This window comes from Podarcis muralis, chromosome 10 (genome assembly GCF_964188315.1).
Source record: "Podarcis muralis chromosome 10, rPodMur119.hap1.1, whole genome shotgun sequence".
Lineage (NCBI taxonomy): Eukaryota > Metazoa > Chordata > Lepidosauria > Squamata > Lacertidae > Podarcis > Podarcis muralis.
The window spans coordinates 63,546,590-63,563,742 of NC_135664.1; the positions used below are offsets into that span (position 1 = coordinate 63,546,590).

At 48.0% G+C, this 17,153-nt stretch overlaps 1 protein-coding gene across 2 annotated transcripts in view; it reads left to right on the forward strand.

Annotated features, from left to right (window-relative positions):
- Window positions 1–91: 91 nt before the first annotated feature.
- SOX5 (SRY-box transcription factor 5) overlaps window positions 92–17,153 on the forward strand; it is a 771,121-nt gene continuing 754,059 nt past the window's right edge. The window contains exon 1 of one of the 2 annotated variants that reach the window (XM_028746002.2): window positions 92–568. The gene's annotated coding sequence lies outside the window, so the exon portion shown is untranslated. The remainder of the gene's footprint in view (window positions 569–17,153) is intronic. The other variant, XM_077935293.1, reaches the window with a different exon arrangement.

A 17,153-nucleotide genomic window follows, 5' to 3' on the forward strand; every position in this document is an offset into this window, starting at 1 on the left:
GTCGACTCATCTCTCTCTCTCCCCCCCATCCATCTAAAGGGGGCACCATCTCCAGTCCCGGCCACCCTCCCCCCAACAAAACATCACATCACGTGGAGGGGAGGGGAGGCTGGAAGTAACTTCCAGCATCTATTGCGAGATTATTAATTTTTTTTGCAAGCGAACGCCCGTGCGTGTCTGTGCATCTCCTCCACGCACGCATTCACACGCGCACGCAATTAACCTGCACGCTTCTCCGGGAGGGTTCCTTCTTTGCACGGGCGTCCCCCCCCTCCCCTGCCACTTCTTGGATCTCTTCCCCCACCCCGCCCGCTTTTGTCATTTGCGCTCGCCTTGTGGTGCTGTTTGTCTCTCCAGCCGCCTCATGACCAGCTAAGGGATTTCACCTCGTCCTTGAGAAAAAGGGAAGCCAGCAGATCAAGGCACAGACAGAAAAAGAGAGAGAGAGAGAGACGGTATCTCCCTCCCTCCCTCCCTCCTTCCTTCCCTCCAGTATATCTCTCTGCCGCTCTTCGCCATCTCCGCGTCTGACGGCCGAATCTCCCCAGGCCCGAGAGAGGAAAACCGGGTAGGTTTTTGCAAAAAGACGGAGCCGCGGAGAACTTTCTCCGCGCGAGCGTGTGAAGGGTGGGTGGGTGGGATCTGCTGGGGAACCAGCCGTGCTGGTGGGATCTGCACTTTGGCAGGGATTCCTCCCTCCACCCCGTGACACTTTCCCAGGATCGCTCGGGATCAAACGGTGCTCAGCGTTGTGTTTACAACTGGCTGCAAGGAGATGAGGGAGGCGGATGGAGAGCGAAGGGGTGGCGCGCGAGATTCGAGCCCCACATCGCCCTGCGTTTTAGTCTCTCTCTTTTTGGCGTGTGTGTAGATCTCAGTTGCTGCCCCCTTTCTCCCCCACCCTGGCAGACACGCACCGGGATCATGCCACCCCACCCTCCTCTGGCCACGGTGCTGGAGAGAGAGAGAGAGAGGTATGCATGCGTGCACCAGCGAGGCCATGCGCGCCTCGCCAATGGGACCCTTGGCGAGGCGCTTTCAAAAACTTTAGAGCTCGGTTTAGTCCGCCTCCCCGGCCTCTCTGCAAACCCAGATCCTCGGGGGGGGGGGGGGCAGAGAAGGAAGCGTGGCAGAAGCTGTTGCTTTAGCGCCCGGCTCCTGCTCAGAGCTAAACCTAGCTGTCCTCCGCTGGAAGCAGAATACTGGGTTAGAGAGATGGTTTTTTTTGGTCTGGTCCAAAAAGGCTCCTCCTCTTTATTGATCTCCCTGCAGCGTGGGGAGAGTTTGGGGTTGGGGTGTCTCTGTGCATGTTGCTAGAAAGCTGAACGACTGTGAGAGCAGGGGAGAGAATCTCTCCCTTTCTCTCTATTGAATCTTGGACTGGGCTCCTGGTCCCCCGGGATCCCTCAGACAGGAAGCATTAAATTATTTTAATTGCCTCGGCTTTGTTTGTGTACGCCTGTGTGGGGAGGGAGAATGGAAAAGCATCCCTTCGGATGGAGATGGTTTTTTGCTTGTTCCCCCCACCTCCCTATGCATCCACACCAGCCTATTAAGGGAAAAAAAATGAGGAGTGGAGTTTATTTTGGGGGGAAATTTCATTGTCGTATCAATGCGTTTGTCTGCTTGCACTTTGCAGAGTATTATTGATCCACCATTCGGAGAGTAGTAGCCTCAGCAGTAGTAGAAAGGCATTGTTGACATACTTTCCAGCTAGGAATGCTCTTCTTTCCAAGTTTTGCTTTTTTTTTCCCACTTAAAAAAAATCCATTCCTCCTTAAAACGCTTTGGCTCGTTGAGAAAGGACTCGGAGACACTGTCTTTTTGCAGCTGTTACTCTTGCTCTCCCCCCGCCCCCCCATAAAAGGAAGGGAGAGAGAAAAGTCAGAAAGGAAAGAAAAAAGTAATCCTAAATCAATGGATGCAATGATAATAAAGCAGAGTATTTAAACTCTCAAAGCTAAGCTTTGCATGGGGGACACACAACTGCAGTGAACTTTGCCTTTTGAGAGAGTGAAGCGCGCTCACATCAGGGACTTTATTCTAACAAACGCGGCTGGGATCCTAGAATAACCGAGGTTGTTTTGTCAAGAACAACATGGACAGATTCCCCCCTAGGGATTTCTGTTCAACTCTGTGCTCTGGCCAAGGGCAGACCCAATAGCAATCTCTGGGATTTTCGGATAAGGAGACTGTGGGAATCTGCCGAAGACGGAGGGGCCGTTTTCTCCTCCTTGCTCATAAATAACTTCCACATCCCAAGACGCTCCCAGGATTATTAATTTATTTATTTGCCTGGGCTTCCTAATAACAAGCTTCTGTCAGCCAACCGGGGGGAGATTTGCAGGCATATAATGCTGCAATTTAATTTCAATTTCATTTTATGAAACGTGGAAGCAAACGCATTTTGCAAAATGTCTTCTGTGAACTGTAAGGGTGTGACTTGTACGCTAGCAGATTTTTGCACCTTCCCGAAGATAAGTTAGAATCTCTCCCCTCCCTCCCCTTTCCAAACTGAGAAGAGTTTTGCATAGATATTAAGATATAGGCAGCTGTGTTTGTCATTAGAGGAGGAGTTTGGGGTGGGGGTGGGGTGGGGGGAAGGAAAGAGGAATCCAAAACAGCAACAGTAGCACAGCACTTTAGACCAAGTCCAAAGACAAAGTAGCAAGTCTGCTTTTCAAAAGCTTTGTGAACGCAAGAGAGTTTACTTTCTTTTTCTGACTTTTCAAATGGGTCCCAAGGAAGGTGTGCTACTCTTTGCTACATGCAGCTTCAAAGAACTGGAATGCAAGCCTCACGGAGAGATGGCAAATCTCAGCCTAATAGAGACTCCAGTTCCAGAGGCACTGTATCCATGAATATTGGCCGCAAGGAAGACTGCCTTTGTACCCTGCTGACAGGCACCCCAAATGCAACTTTCCAGATCCGAAAACAGCTGAAATCAATGGACATGGAGAGATCCAGCATGAATGCCATATGCTAATGCGCTGAAGCTCAGCTGAGCTCCAGAAAGCATCTCTGTCACATTTGAATATCAGTAGAGCAAAAGTTTCGCAGGTTCCTTGCCCCAGCTGATTTAAATTTAGCTTCTGCCTGAAGCCCCACTAAAGCCAACGAGAAGTATTTTAAACCAATTCTCTAGGTTTCTCTCCAGATTCTGTGCAAGCATGACACACTCATCCCTTTCGTATCTTTCCCTGAGAAAGATCACAAGGTTGTGTCTGAGATTCTTCTCTAGGAAGTTCAGTTAGACTCTGCAAAGGTAGACGAAGCACTTTAAAAAGAAAGCAGAATGGATGCCTTATTATACAAAAGAAGTTTGCAACTGTTTTGGCAGCAGTTGCAGGGAAAGAAAAAGATGCTTGTGGTATTTTTTTCGATAGGGTAATATTCGGCAAGATCTCAGCTAAGTGGTTTGTTAAGAAGAGCAATCATTAATTGGCTGTGTTTCGATAATCCTACGTGATCTGAAAATGAACACTGCATTGGCATCCTTCGTTAGCACTTTCGGTCAAAACGTAAGCTGCCTCGAATGCCTGCTGCAAAGTTTGCAGAGCAGGACCTGACAATCGACTGGCTTCTTTTGTGGACTGGAGGTTAGAGTAGTGAAGAGACGTTGACAGTTTCAAGTTCACTCACTTCAGGGCTCTGTGTGGTTTCTCAACTTGCCCAGTGTGGTCTAGGAGATGCTTTGCTGCACTTATAAAGTGTAGTTATTTATATTACGTTTGCTCAAAATGGCTTGTAGCATACTGCGAGGATCCCAACGGGGTTACAGAGTTGTGCTATACTTTATTGTGCTGTACTCACCACTTACTTCCTTGCCGCGGGGTCACATTTGTCCAGTGCTATACCAGCTGCACTGGCTTCTGATGGAGTACAGGATCAGGTTTAAGGTGCTGGTTTTAATCTTTAAAGCCCTATACGGCCTACGGGACCGCCTCTCCTGGTATGCCCCATGGAGGACCTTAAAGGTAAAGGTAAAGGTAAAGGTAAAGGGACTCCTGACCATTAGGTCCAGACGTGACCGACACTGGGGTTGTGGCGCTCATCTCGCTTTATTGGCCGAGGGAGCCGGCCTACAGCTTACGGGTCATGTGGCCAGCATGACTAAGCCGCTTCTGGCGAACCAGAGCAGTGCACTGAAACGCCGTTTACCTTCCTGCCGGAGCGGTACCTATTTATCTACTTGCACTCTGATATGCTTTCGAACTGCTAGGTTGGCAAGAGCAGGGACCGAGCAACGGGAGCTCACCCCATCGCGGGGATTCGAACTGCCAACCTTATGATCGGCAAGTTCTAGGCTCTGTGGTTTAACCCACAGCACCACCCGCGTCCGCATGGAGGACCTTACGGTCTTCAAATAAAAATATCTTGGAGATCCCGGGCCACAGGGAGGTTAGGCTGGCCTCGACCAGAGCCAGGGTTTTTCCAGTCATGGCCCTGATCTGGTGGGATGCTTGTCACAAGAGACTAGGGCCCTGCGGGACTTGACATCTTTCCGCAGGGCCTGCAAGATGGAGCTGTTCCTCCAGGCCGTTGGCCAAGGCACAGTCTGACTCCTGCTCTCTCCCTATAAGAACTTGCATGAAAGTAGCCCCCCCCCCCCAACTTTTCTCACAGGCTCATATAAGATCAGTATAAGCAGTTAGGCCTGGTGAGCATTTAAGGTCCCCATCCCTAATTTGCGGGTTGCCATCTGATTAGATTTTACTTTGATTCTGATTTGATTTTAGGATGTATTTTAATTGATTACTTGATTTTATGGTAATATGTTATATATTTGATGTTAGCCGCTCTGAGCAAGTTTAGCTGGTGTTAAATACCATCTATAGAGCATTTTCATAACATTTTCTTTAAGTGCACTGCATGCAGTAAAATTAATACCATCCTTCCATAACCTTTCCCATGATTCTAATTGAATATTATATCCAAAAACTTTAGTCCAGTGTATCATCATATCTACTAGGAGTTGTTTCTTTTTGTTTTCCAGTGCTGTTGTTGTTGTTTAGTCGTTTAGTCGTGTCCGACTCTTCGTGACCCCATGGACCAGAGCACGCCAGGCACTGCCTTCCACAGTTTGGTCAAACTCATGCTGGTAGCTTCGAGAACACTGTCCAACCATCTCATCCTCTGTCGTCCCCTTCTCCTTGTGCCCTCCATCTTTTACAACGTCAGGGTCTTTTCCAGGGAGCCTTCTCTTCTCATGAGGTGGCCAAAGTATTGGGGCCTCAGCTTTAGCATCTGTCCTTCCAGTGAGCACTCAGGGCTGATTTCCTTCAGAATGGATAGGTTTGATCTTCTTGCAGTCCATGGGATTCTCAAGAGTCTCCTCCAGCATCATAATTCTTCGGCGATCAGCCTTCTTTATGGTCCAGCTCTCACTTCCATACATCACTATTGGGAAAACCATAGCTTTAACTATACGGACCTTTGTCGGCAAGGTGATGTCTCTGCTTTTTAAGATGCCGTCTAGGTTTGTCATTGCTTTTCTCCCAAGAAGTAGGCGTCTTTTAATTTCGTGACTGCTGTCACCATCTGCAGTGATCATGGAGCCCAAGAAAGTAAAATCTCTCACTGCCTCCATTTCTTCCCCTTCTTTTTGCCAGGAGGTGATAGGACCAGTAGCCACGATCTTAGTTGTTTTTGATGTTTTCCAGTGTACTTCATATCAATAAAAAACTGCCATAAGCAAATTTTTATTCTGAAAGTGTGGCCCAGAGAAAAAAGCTTGAGAACCACTGGCCTACATGAACTAGCAGCAGCTTTCTGGGGTTTTAGGCAGGTGCTTTAGTCTGCTTACCTGGAGAGGCCGGGGATTGAAACTGGCACCTTCTGCATGCAAAGCAGGTGCTCTACCACTGAGCTACAGACCCTCCCCATCATTCATGACTCTTGTGTCTGGAGGAAATCCCCTCCCTTCCTCCAAACTGCTTCTCAAATTACAACTCAAATTACTGCCAGCTCATATCTGCACAGCCCCACTCTGGTTCCATCATACCAGAGTGTGACAGAATGTTAGGAGTACTAATAATGATACCACCACGTACTGTGAACATAATTTTCACTCTTCGCTGCTGATGTGCTCTGGAGTTTTAAGATCTACCAGTGAAAAGTCACAACACTTAGAAGCAATGGGGGGAAAATAGCAATTTCAGCATTATGCTGAAAACACTGGCTTCAGCTACCCTTCTTTTGTTGTGGAATGTTGCAACGCTCTTAAGGGTTGGTAGATTAGATTTTTTTTATTTTATTTTTTAGATTATGTGCATAATCTTTGTGACAATCTTTTACTTTCTTCAGCGTATGAACAATTGCATCAAATCCTACTTCTTCCGGGTCTCTTGAAGAAAATAGCCATTTTAAAATTTCTGGGGAATTTTTTTGTCTGAGCAAGGACTGAGTAGCCAGGCCTCATGCTGCTACAATATGATTTTCCTTTCTTTTTGTTTTCAACAAAATGTAAGTTCATTAGTCTATATATATAGGTGAGGACCTTTGAGCCTCCACATATTTCAGCTGCAAGCCCTTAGGCTCCCCATCCAGATCTTTCAATGGCAGTGTGGCAGTCAGGAGGCAAAGGTAAAAGGTAAAGATAAAGGTCCTCTGGACAGTGAAGTATGGGGTTGCGGCGCTCATCTCGCTTTCAGGCTGAGGGAGCCGGCGTTTGTCCGCAGACAGATTTCTGGGTCATGTGGCCAGCAGGACTAAACTGCTTCTGGCGCAACAGAACACCGTGACAGAAGCCAGGACTTATGGAAATGCCGTTTACCTTCCTGCTACAGTGGTACCTGTTTATCTACTTGCACTGGTGTGCTTTCGAACTGCTAGGTTGGCAGGAGCTGGGACAGAGCAATGGGAGCTCACTCCGTCATGGGGATTCGAACCGCCGACCTTCCGATCAGCAAACCCAAGTGTGGCAGTCAGGAGGCAGAAGCAGGGTGCACACCAACGTGGAGCATCAGGTGCAGTCAGTGAGCAAACGGAGGGGCATTTGTGAAGATCCTTTCTGTCACATCTAGTTCAGGGGTCAGGAACCTTCTTGCTAAGGGTCTCATGGCTTGGGGAGGAATAATCTGCTGGGTGCCACTTACTTGCAGTTGGCAAACTGGGACCAAGAGGCTGTGGGGCTGGAGACAAAAGGAGCACCCTTTGTCTGTCTGTCTGCCTGCCTGCCTGTCTGTGCCACCTTTCCTCTATTTTTCATTTTACTCCTCTCTGCTATATGTTTGAAAGCAAGCCTAGTACGCTGGCTGTTTGGCCGTAATAATAAACATTCATTCCTAGTGTCCCGAGCCACAGGTTGCCCATCCTATTCCAACTTGCCCTGCTTTCCGCCGAGACAAACTTTGCTTTGGGGCAGGAATATGCACATCACAACAATGTCCAGACAGGAGGTCAAGCTGAACTGGAAGGTTCCCATAGGTTAATCCTACTGGTGGAGGTGTCAGGATATGGAATAGGCAGAATTCACTGCTCCAGGAAAGGATGGCGACTCAGCACCAGACACCCTGGGTTGCGGTGCATCCTCAGCAGGTCTAGAACCCCGGCTCTTTTGTCCGAGGCCAGCACTTTATTCCCCCCACTGACCCCACTCCCTCTCTGTTCTCTGCTGGTCGAAAGTCTACCCATGTCCTTGTTCTGAAATGCCTCTCTCCAAGATGCACTTAGATTTCTTTCAGCCTGCCGACAGCATATGCCTTTTGACAGTCTGAAGAGGTCCTTCTCTAACATTTATGACAGCATTTCCCCTTCTGCCTCTCCCCGTTTCCTTCTATTTTTATATTGGTCTCAAACTGTAGATGGAAGCCCACAGGTAATCTACAATGGAATCCATTAATATTGGCGATTTTCAGGAACTCAAGGACAATTACTTTCTTCCTTACTAATCCCCCGCTGCTTTTTCCATCTGTGCAGGAGGCCTGAGACTGTAAGAATGCCACTTTGGCTCCGTGTATCAAATACAGAACTCTCTTATTGCTCCTAAACCCACCTCCAGTGAGGCTGGGAAATCGAACTTGAGTGCCCCAGAGCACTGCTGCCTACTGGGATGCGTCACAGACCCAGCAGTCCCTTTTAGAGTTTTATTTGATGCACCCACTGGTCCTGACAATTGTCGGCTAACTGACCCCATCAGCAAGCCATCTCCTAATAGGAGATATAGATGAAGCCATTCTTTCCTATTGTACTTTCAGATGGAAAATAACAAGCTTCAATCTGGAAAAAAATAAATCATGGCCAGTGGATTCATTTGTCTATATCTATATCTATATCTATATCTGTATCAGAGAGGATGAACCTGTAGCCCTCCAGATGGATGTCAGGGCATGTATCAACAATAACTTACATGGCGTCAGTGAAGTTAACCCTTTATTCAAAGAAACAAGGCAGCTGAGGCCTAGAGAGCACAGCAACTCTTCCTGGTAGATCTTGCCCCTATGATGCACTTCGAACAGCCAACCTTCCGACCAGGAAGCCCTAGGCTCTGTGGTTTAGACCCCAGCTCCACCTGCGCCCCTTGCCTCTCACTTACCAGTTGCTTATTCAAGGTTATTTCCAATAAGCCCTGCATGCTAACTTAACTATATTGCTTCTATGGCAGTGCTATAATAGGAGGGGGGCAAGCTATTTTGGAACTGTGGAAAGATTAGTGTTTTGGCTCAGCATGAAACAATAATGTGTGAAAAGTATAAGATCACACCTTAGGGAAACTGCATATTTATGCATAATCTGACAGTGAGATCTTGCCAGGTTTTTTTTCCTTTTCGTGTTGTTGTTGACTCCGTGTAAAAGGAGAATGAAGGTTTCTGATGCATGTCTTCATAGAGATGTTATCACGACTGTTGAGATTTGAAGTCTTCTTCAAGGATGTGCAGATTGATTCAGGTTTCCCACATCCTAGTCCCCCAGGCAAAGTGGTTGGTAACTTTAACTTTTTATTTTTGGACAGAATTTGATGGAATTTGCTAGCACTGTTGCTCTTTTGGAAGGCACGAACCCAGCCAAATTTCAGAAGGATAGCTACAGTGGTTTCCCTGAAAGAATGGCCATTCTAGTTTTATTGTGGGTTAAAAAGTATTGCTTAACCTCCCCTAGCAACTCTCAGCACCCATTAAAAAAAATATACAACCTATAAGCAGGCCACAAGGGCAATATCCCCCTCTTGCTGTTATTAGTGGCCCAAGGTCACCCAGTGAACTCTATTGCTGAGTGAGAATTTAAGCCATGTTCTCCTTGGTCCTCGTCCGATACTCTAAACACCAGACCACACTGGCTCACTGCACAAGTAACCACTTTATCCTCCTGCACTTTCAAAGGGGATGTCCTAAAACTTTGTTGTTGCTTTAAAACACACCATTTGGCCCTTGATTTGGAAGGTGATTGACTATGTCTGTGGCCTCTTTTTATGCACACCTTGGAGTGGGCTGGAGCTCTCCTTTTAATATATATTTTATGGATGAGCATTTTAGGTTCCTATTATATTCTTCTCCTTATAATCCATTTCAACTTTTTTGGTTCTTAAGCCACTTTGAGGCACTTTCGTGTAAAAACTAAATAAATAAATAACTAATTAAAAATAGTCCAGTAGCACCTCAGAGATAAACTAAGTTTGTTCTAGGTATACCTAGAACAAACTTTGTTGGTCTCTGAGGTGCTACTGGACTATTTTTTTTAATTTTTTATTTCGACTGCTTCAAACCAACACGGCTACCGACCTGTAAGTAAGTAAATAAGTAAGTAAGTAAAATTAAATAAATAAATAAATTGGAGGTCATCACCACATCTTCCATGGTTGAAATATTATATACTAAAATAGAAAACATATCTAGGATTACCCTTGTTTTATTTTCATAACTGATCTTGCTTTTGCATCTTTTGAAGTAGTCTGTGATGCATAGAAAAATAGAAGGGAGAAACTTCCCTTATTTCTTATTTGCATGCCAAAACAAGCTATGCCAGCTACTTTTCTGCATGTTGCTAAGGACACAGGAGACAGTTAAAAGAAGAATCTGGCAGCCATTAATTCACCAAATACTGACATAGATCAGGAGGTGGAATTTGAACACCAGTCCAGGTTTGGGGGACTCTCAGACCTGTGGTGGTCCGTGTTCAAGAATGGTGAACAACAGCCTTCCTCCTTTCCCTCGAGGCAGTTGTGTGGTTTGGGCCAGAGGGAAATGGTTACAAAATGATCCACAGTGACAGTCACAATTAAATCGACCCATCACGGCCTGTGATGTGGTTGCCACTGAAGGCATCTTGTTCAAGATCCCTCAGCGGTTCTCAACCTATGGGTCCCCAGATGTTGGACGACAACTCCCATCATCCCTGAGCTCTGGCCTTGCTAGCTGGGGGGGTGATGGGAGTTGTAGTTCAACAACATCTGGGAACCCACAGGTTGAGAAAGGCTGCTAGATTCTGGGTCTGCCAGTGGTTCGTTTCTATTCGTTACACTGATTTTAATCAACAATCAGACAAATTTGTGGAGGATGATTTTGCTACGAGTCATGCTCGCCACATAGTACGCACAGTATCAGTTTCAATATCAGCTGCCAAGAATCAAAACTTTTGCATGCGGGTCCTGTCTGTGGATCCCCATATGTATCTGGTTGATCACTGTGAGAACCAGATCTTGGATTAGATGGACCTGATCCTGCTGCAGGGCTCTTTTTACGTCCTTATCTGAAGCTAACTTGGAGGGGGAATATGGAAGGTTTTGTTCAAGTGAAAATGAGCTGGGGAAAAATATCAAGGGAAGCTACAGGGATGCCATTTAAATTCCACCAATATATATTCTGGGGAAAGAGTCTGCATATTTCTAGAAAGAAGACCCGCCCTTCTAGGCTTTGCTGGGCAGATGAAGGAAAACCATCTCTGGGAAAATGCACCCTGGAAGAGGACAAATCAAATGCAGAGCAATCACTTTATCGACACAGCCCAGAACTGTATATATTTATACGTGTTCAAATTTGAAAGTTAACACCTTTTCCTTGTTGGCCTACTTTTGTTCAAGTTGCTTCTAAATTATTGATGGAAAAGGCAATTGCGCATTACCTTGTGGTGCAAATGTTTTTAAGGGAAGAACACTGTGCTACTTTCTGAACGAAGGAAATCTTCACGTGGCTTTAGGGTTAGGGTTCACAGTTTTCGAACCGGCTGGGTAGCTGTTCCCTTGCCAGCAGTTTGATTTGCTGCAAGGAAGAGGTGGTTTAGCTTAGTTCCATGCCCTAAACAGCTTCACTTGCCGGTTTCTGCAGAGCACTTCTGTCTTAAAGGGGCAGGGGGAAGACAGGATGCGTCCTGGGTTTCTGGTCCATTGTCAACTGCTAACCCCATGGCATTTTGCAAAGACGTTTTCTTTGCAGATTCGGATTGCTGATCAGCTGACTGTCTGTGCATGGCAGCCTGGGACTCATTTGGCCCCTTTAACACCAAACATTTGCAACCTCCCTGTTCTGCTGATGGAAGCCTTACTGTTTTAACTGAACGATACCTTTGGATATGAGCAGAGAAATGATATATTTTTAGAAAATGGCATTTAGGAGGGATAATGCAGAAAGATTTGAAAGCGAAGTGCAATGCAAGCAATCGTCGAAACTTTTTAGTGGATGTTATTTCAAAACTGGGTTCGATGTTGTGTTTTGAATTGTTGTAACCTGCTCTGGGACCTTAGGGTGAAAGGCAGGCAATAAACTAAAAGGATATATATTAATATATAACAGAGCTTGCCCAGGATGGAGGAAAGAGAGGGGTGTGGAAGTTTGTGTAGAATCTAGCCAACTATCTCCTCCTCCTTTTTACTGGCTCTGCCCACCAGTCACATGTGGGCCCCCAGAAGGTTTTCCAGAATGGAAAGTGGCCCCTGACCCGCAAAGGTTTCCCACCCCCTCCAGCTGTTCTCAGACACCAACTTTGAGGACGTAGAAGGCAACGACCACCTGTGCCTGTTAGGAAAGCGCCTTCTGTGACAATGCTGTTCAGATAGACTGGAGCAATAAATACCTCTCCTTTCACGGTTGTAATGTTACATACAATGCCAGCGTATGAAACAATTTGTTTTCTCTTGAACTAAGTGAGAATGCACTTGTGCAGTACTACAAATGTCTGTGATTTATTAGGACATTCTCTCCCTCTCCCTGCCTCTCCCTCTTATCGGCCAGGATTTCTTTTGTTTGAAGGAGTTTTCCTATGTAAAGTTACCACGTCTTCAGAGCTACTTTGTGCTTTGTAGTGGCAAAGGTGTTGCCAAATTCCTGCAGGTAGGAGTCATAAAGGGTGAAGAGGGGGCATACAACACGAAATACCCTGGTGTGTGTGTGTGTGTGTGTGTGTGTGTGCAGACCTGTAAGCTTGCCAAATCTGAATCAGCCCTGAGATATCCCCTTGGACAGTCGTTTGGCTGGCAGAAATTAGCAGATGATAATGGTTATTAGTTCCAAGCCATAAAAAGCTGAGGGATGGCCTGAGCAGCTGATTTCATCCGGTTTTGGTCTTGTTGGCAATTGATCATAGGTTTTCTTCCATCCCATTGCATAGCATCTCATTCTGTTGCACAATGTCCTGTCCAACTCTATGCATTCTGAGGACATTTTCCACATGAAAGACACAACCTTTATGTAAAATATGGGATGGGTATTTCTCTGTGGATTTTTTCTTAAGCTGCTTGTAAAAATTCACCAGCGTTTTAGTGTGAATTTATCCTAATATACACATGTTTGTATGCAATTTTGCCTAATATACACATTTTTGCAAAACGATTTCCACTAATGTAACACCTTTTTCTGTGCTGTTTTCACCAGCACGTGCCTTTTATGCACACATTGCCCTGGTATATGCATTTATGTACACATTACTTGGCAGGAGAAGATTTAGAGAAGTGACTTCCTCCTTGTCCTTCAGTTGAAAGTTGAAAACTTTATTCCAAAAGGCTTTTGGAAACTGACTGCTTTTAATGAGGGGGCTTGTGTCATGCTGTTTGTGTTATGGTTGTATGTTTTTAATGGAATATATATAAAAATGTTTTCTATGTTTTTAACTGTTCTTGTTTCGTCTGTAAACTGCCTGCGGTCTCTGTCAGGGAAGAAGGCAAGGTATAATCAATATATTATAATTATTGAGTCATTCTTCCAGCTTCTGATATTCTCTTTACAGCTATAAGGTCTAAACATTTGCTTTAAAAAGAAAAAGGTTAGAATTCTTTGGAAGCAGAAAATTACACCCAGGAACACACCCTCAATTTTCGCCTGTGGTCCCACAGAATCATGATACAGTGGTACCTCGGTTTTCTAGCATCTTGGAAGCCGAATGTTTCGTTTATCGAACGCCGAAAGCCTGGAAGTAAATGCTTCTGTTTTCGAACGCGCCTCAGAAGTCGAATGGCTTCTGCTGTGTGTATCTGCCGTGTTACATAATTTTCTCTATTGAATTGACTGACCACCCTTTGTGCCTCGGTTTGTGCCTCAGTTTCGGAAGTCGAACGGTCTTCCGGAATGGATTACATTCGAAAACCGAGGTACCACTGTACATACACACAGGTCTGCTACTTGAACAGCAATATCCCTTTCATTTACACCAGGCCTGGGGAACATGTGGCCCTCCAGATGCGGTTGCACTACAAATCCCATCAGCCCCAGCCAGCATAACCAATGGTCAGGGATGATGGGAGCTGTAGTTCAGTAACACCTGGATGGTCACAAATTCCTCATCACTTCTTTACATAGATATACATACACACACACCACACAGAGTTACATAGGGAGAAATAATCCGTCTTTGGGGAATCTCATAAATACAAAGACTTTTATACAGTGGTACCCCGCAAGACGAATGCCTCGCAAGACGGAAAACCCGCAAGACGAAAGGGTTTTCTGTTTTGGAGGCGCTTCGCAAGACGAATTTCCCAATGGGCTTGCATCGCAAGACGAAAGCCCATAGGGAAATGCTGGCGGTCGGGAGCAAAGACTTTCGCCCACAGCCGGCCTTCAGAAGAGGACCTCTTCTGAAGGCCGGCGGGGGGCAAAAGTCTTTGCTCCCCCCCGCCTGCCTTCCCCCCGCCTGCCCCGGGCGATCTTAAAATGCTGGCGGGCGGGAGCGAAGCGTTCGCTGCCGACCCCCAGCATTTTAAAATCTCCAAGGGACAGCAGAGAAGTCTCTGTCCCGAGGAGATTTTAAAATGCTGGGGGTCGGGAGGGAAGCGCTGCCGACCCCCAGCATTTTAAAATCTCCCCGTGTCCAGGGGAGGTTTTAAAATGCTGGGGGTCGGGAGCGAAGCGTTCGCTGCCGACCCCAGCATTTTAAAATCTCCAAGGGACAGCAGAGAAGTCTCTGTCCCGAGGAGATTTTAAAATGCTGGGGGTCGGGAGGGAAGCGCTGCCGACCCCCAGCATTTTAAAATCTCCAAGGGACAGCAGAGAAGTCTCTGTCCCGAGGAGATTTTAAAATGCTGGGGGTCGGGAGGGAAGCGCTCCCGACCCCCAGCATTTTAAAATCTCCCCGTGTCCAGGGGAGGTTGTAAAATGCTGGGGGTCGGGAGCGAAGCGTTCACTGCCGACCCCAGCATTTTAAAATCTCCAAGGGACAGCAGAGAAGTCTCTGTCCCGAGGAGATTTTAAAATGCTGGGGGTCGGGAGGGAAGCGCTCCCGACCCCCAGCATTTTAAAACCTTCCCGGGACACGGGGAGATTTTAAAATGCTGGGGTCGGCAGCGCTTCGCTCCCGACCCCCAGCATTTTAAAACGCTGTTCCGAAGGGGGGGGCGGGATCACCTGCCCCAGCTGCCCCACTTCGGAACGCTGTTCCGAAGCGGGGAGGGGGGGCGGGAAGACCTGCCCCAGCCGCCCCACTTCGGAACGCTGTTCCGAAGCGGGGAGGGGGGGCGGGAAGACCTGCCCCAGCCGCCCCACTTCGGAACGCTGTTCCGAAGCGGGGAGGGGGGGCGGGAAGACCTGCCCCAGCCGCCCCACTTCGGAACGCTGTTCCGAAGCGGGGAGGGGGGGCGGGATCACCTGCCCCAGCCGCCCCACTTCGGAACGCTGTTCCGAAGCGGGGAGGGGGGGCGGGGACACCTGCCCCAGCCGCCCCACTTCGGAACGCTGTTCCGAAGCGGGGAGGGGGGGCGGGAAGACCTGCCCCAGCCGCCCCACTTCGGAACGCTGTTCCGAAGCGGGGAGGGGGGGGCGGGATCACCTGCCCCAGCCGCCCCACTTCGGAACGCTGTTCCGAAGCGGGGAGGGGGGGCGGGGACACCTGCCCCAGCCGCCCCACTTCGGAACGCTGTTCCGAAGCGGGGAGGGGGGGGCGGGATCACCTGCCCCAGCCGCCCCACTTCGGAACGCTGTTCTGAAGCGGGGAGGGGGGGCGGGGACACCTGTCCCCGCCGCCCCACTTCGGAACGCTGTTCCGAAGCGGGGAGGGGGGGCGGGAAGACCTGCCCCAGCCGCCCCACTTCGGAACGCTGTTCCGAAGCGGGGCGGGGGGCGGGAACACCTTCTGAAGGCGGGCAGGGGGCGAAAGTCTTTGTCCCCCCTGCCTGCCTTCCCAGGGGCTTTTAAATCGCCCCGGACAGCGGAGAAGTCCTCCGCTGTCGGGGCGATTTTAAAATGCCGCCCGCCAGCATTTTAAGATCGCCGGGACAGCGGAGAAGTCCTCCGCTGTCCCAGGGTTTTTTAAAATGCTGGGGGTGGGAAGAAAAGCCCTTGTCCCCCCCCCCCAGCCTTCAGAAGAGGTCCGGGGACAGACTGTCCCCGGACCTGGTCTGAAGGGGGTTTCCCTAGGAACGCATTAATTGATTTTCAATGCATTCCTATGGGAAACCGTGCATCGCAAGACGAAAAAACCGCAAGACGAAGAGACTTGTGGAACGAATTAATTTCGTCTTGCGAGGCACCACTGTACTTGGAATAATAACAAGTAAGTTGTTAAATGCTGTTGTGGATATCAAGCCAAAAATGACAGATGCCTTTATCCGTCTTCTCTGGCTCTTTGCCATCTACATGAGGAGCTCAGGTGTGCTCAGTGTGCAGATGGAGCCCAGCTTAATTAATCTGTCTTGGCCGCAGCACAGTTTTGCGAGCCACTGGTCAAAAGAATTTGGAAGATTTTGTGTGTAGGCAAACAGATTGCTCCCATCCCTATCTAAGTCGCAAGAGACCAGGGCTGGAAGCCTGGGGGGTCCAGTCTCTCTCTAGCCCAAGGCTTTGCAGAGTGAGCTCCTCTCGGCCTCAGTTTCCTGTCTGTAAAATGGAGACATAGCAATAAACCACAGCTTGACCCAAAGAAAACATTCCAAACCAGTTGTGGCATTTGCCCACTCATTATGGAGATGTCGTACTGGGACAGAGAAAGAAAGGGTTAATAGGCTCAGTGGCATAGCGTGGGGGGTGCAAGGGGGGCCGGCCGCACCGGGCGCAACATCTGGGGTTAGGGCAAATCCATGGGTTAGGGGGTGCAAATCCACAGGTTAGGAGGCGCAAATCTACGGGTTAGGGGGCGCAAATTACTTGCCTTGCCCCGGGTGCTGACAACCCACGCTACGCCACTGAATAGGCTGACCAATAAGAAAGGGGTGGAGCCTAACTGTGTTTAAGGCTCAACACAGGGGTTTGGCCAGTTAGTTTGGTGGGTTTCTTGTGGGTGGGAGGCATAGGAGTCAGAGTGAGTTAGAGACAGAGGGGAGACAGAGAGTGTGAATCGGATTACAGTGTTTCAAAGTTTTTAAAACTTGTTTGCGTTCACAATAAACTGGAATCTTTGTTAATACGTTACAACTTGACTGAGTCTGAATATATTACCAGGGAAACCTGGTTGGTAGCAGTGGAAGAGATAAGCCATGGTGGTGCAGGGTCAATAGTCTGTGGAACGACCAGGGGCCCTGTGCGAATGCCACACCGGTATCTAGAGATATGTAGGTAGGTATTAGGGCTGAGCTGTGCTGAATTTCACCCACCAATTTCCCTATCCCACCCGTGAGCAGGGAAATGGGGGCGTTTAGATGAACTTGGCATGGTGGGGCTGAATTCTGGGCAGTGGCTAATAAACATTGACACGGACAGTGCAAGTTGCTGGTGGCTGCCATTGTGTTTTCCTTGAATGGCAACTCCTTTTTTTTTTAATTGTTGATAATGCCAAGATTGCAGGTTTGATCCCCGTAT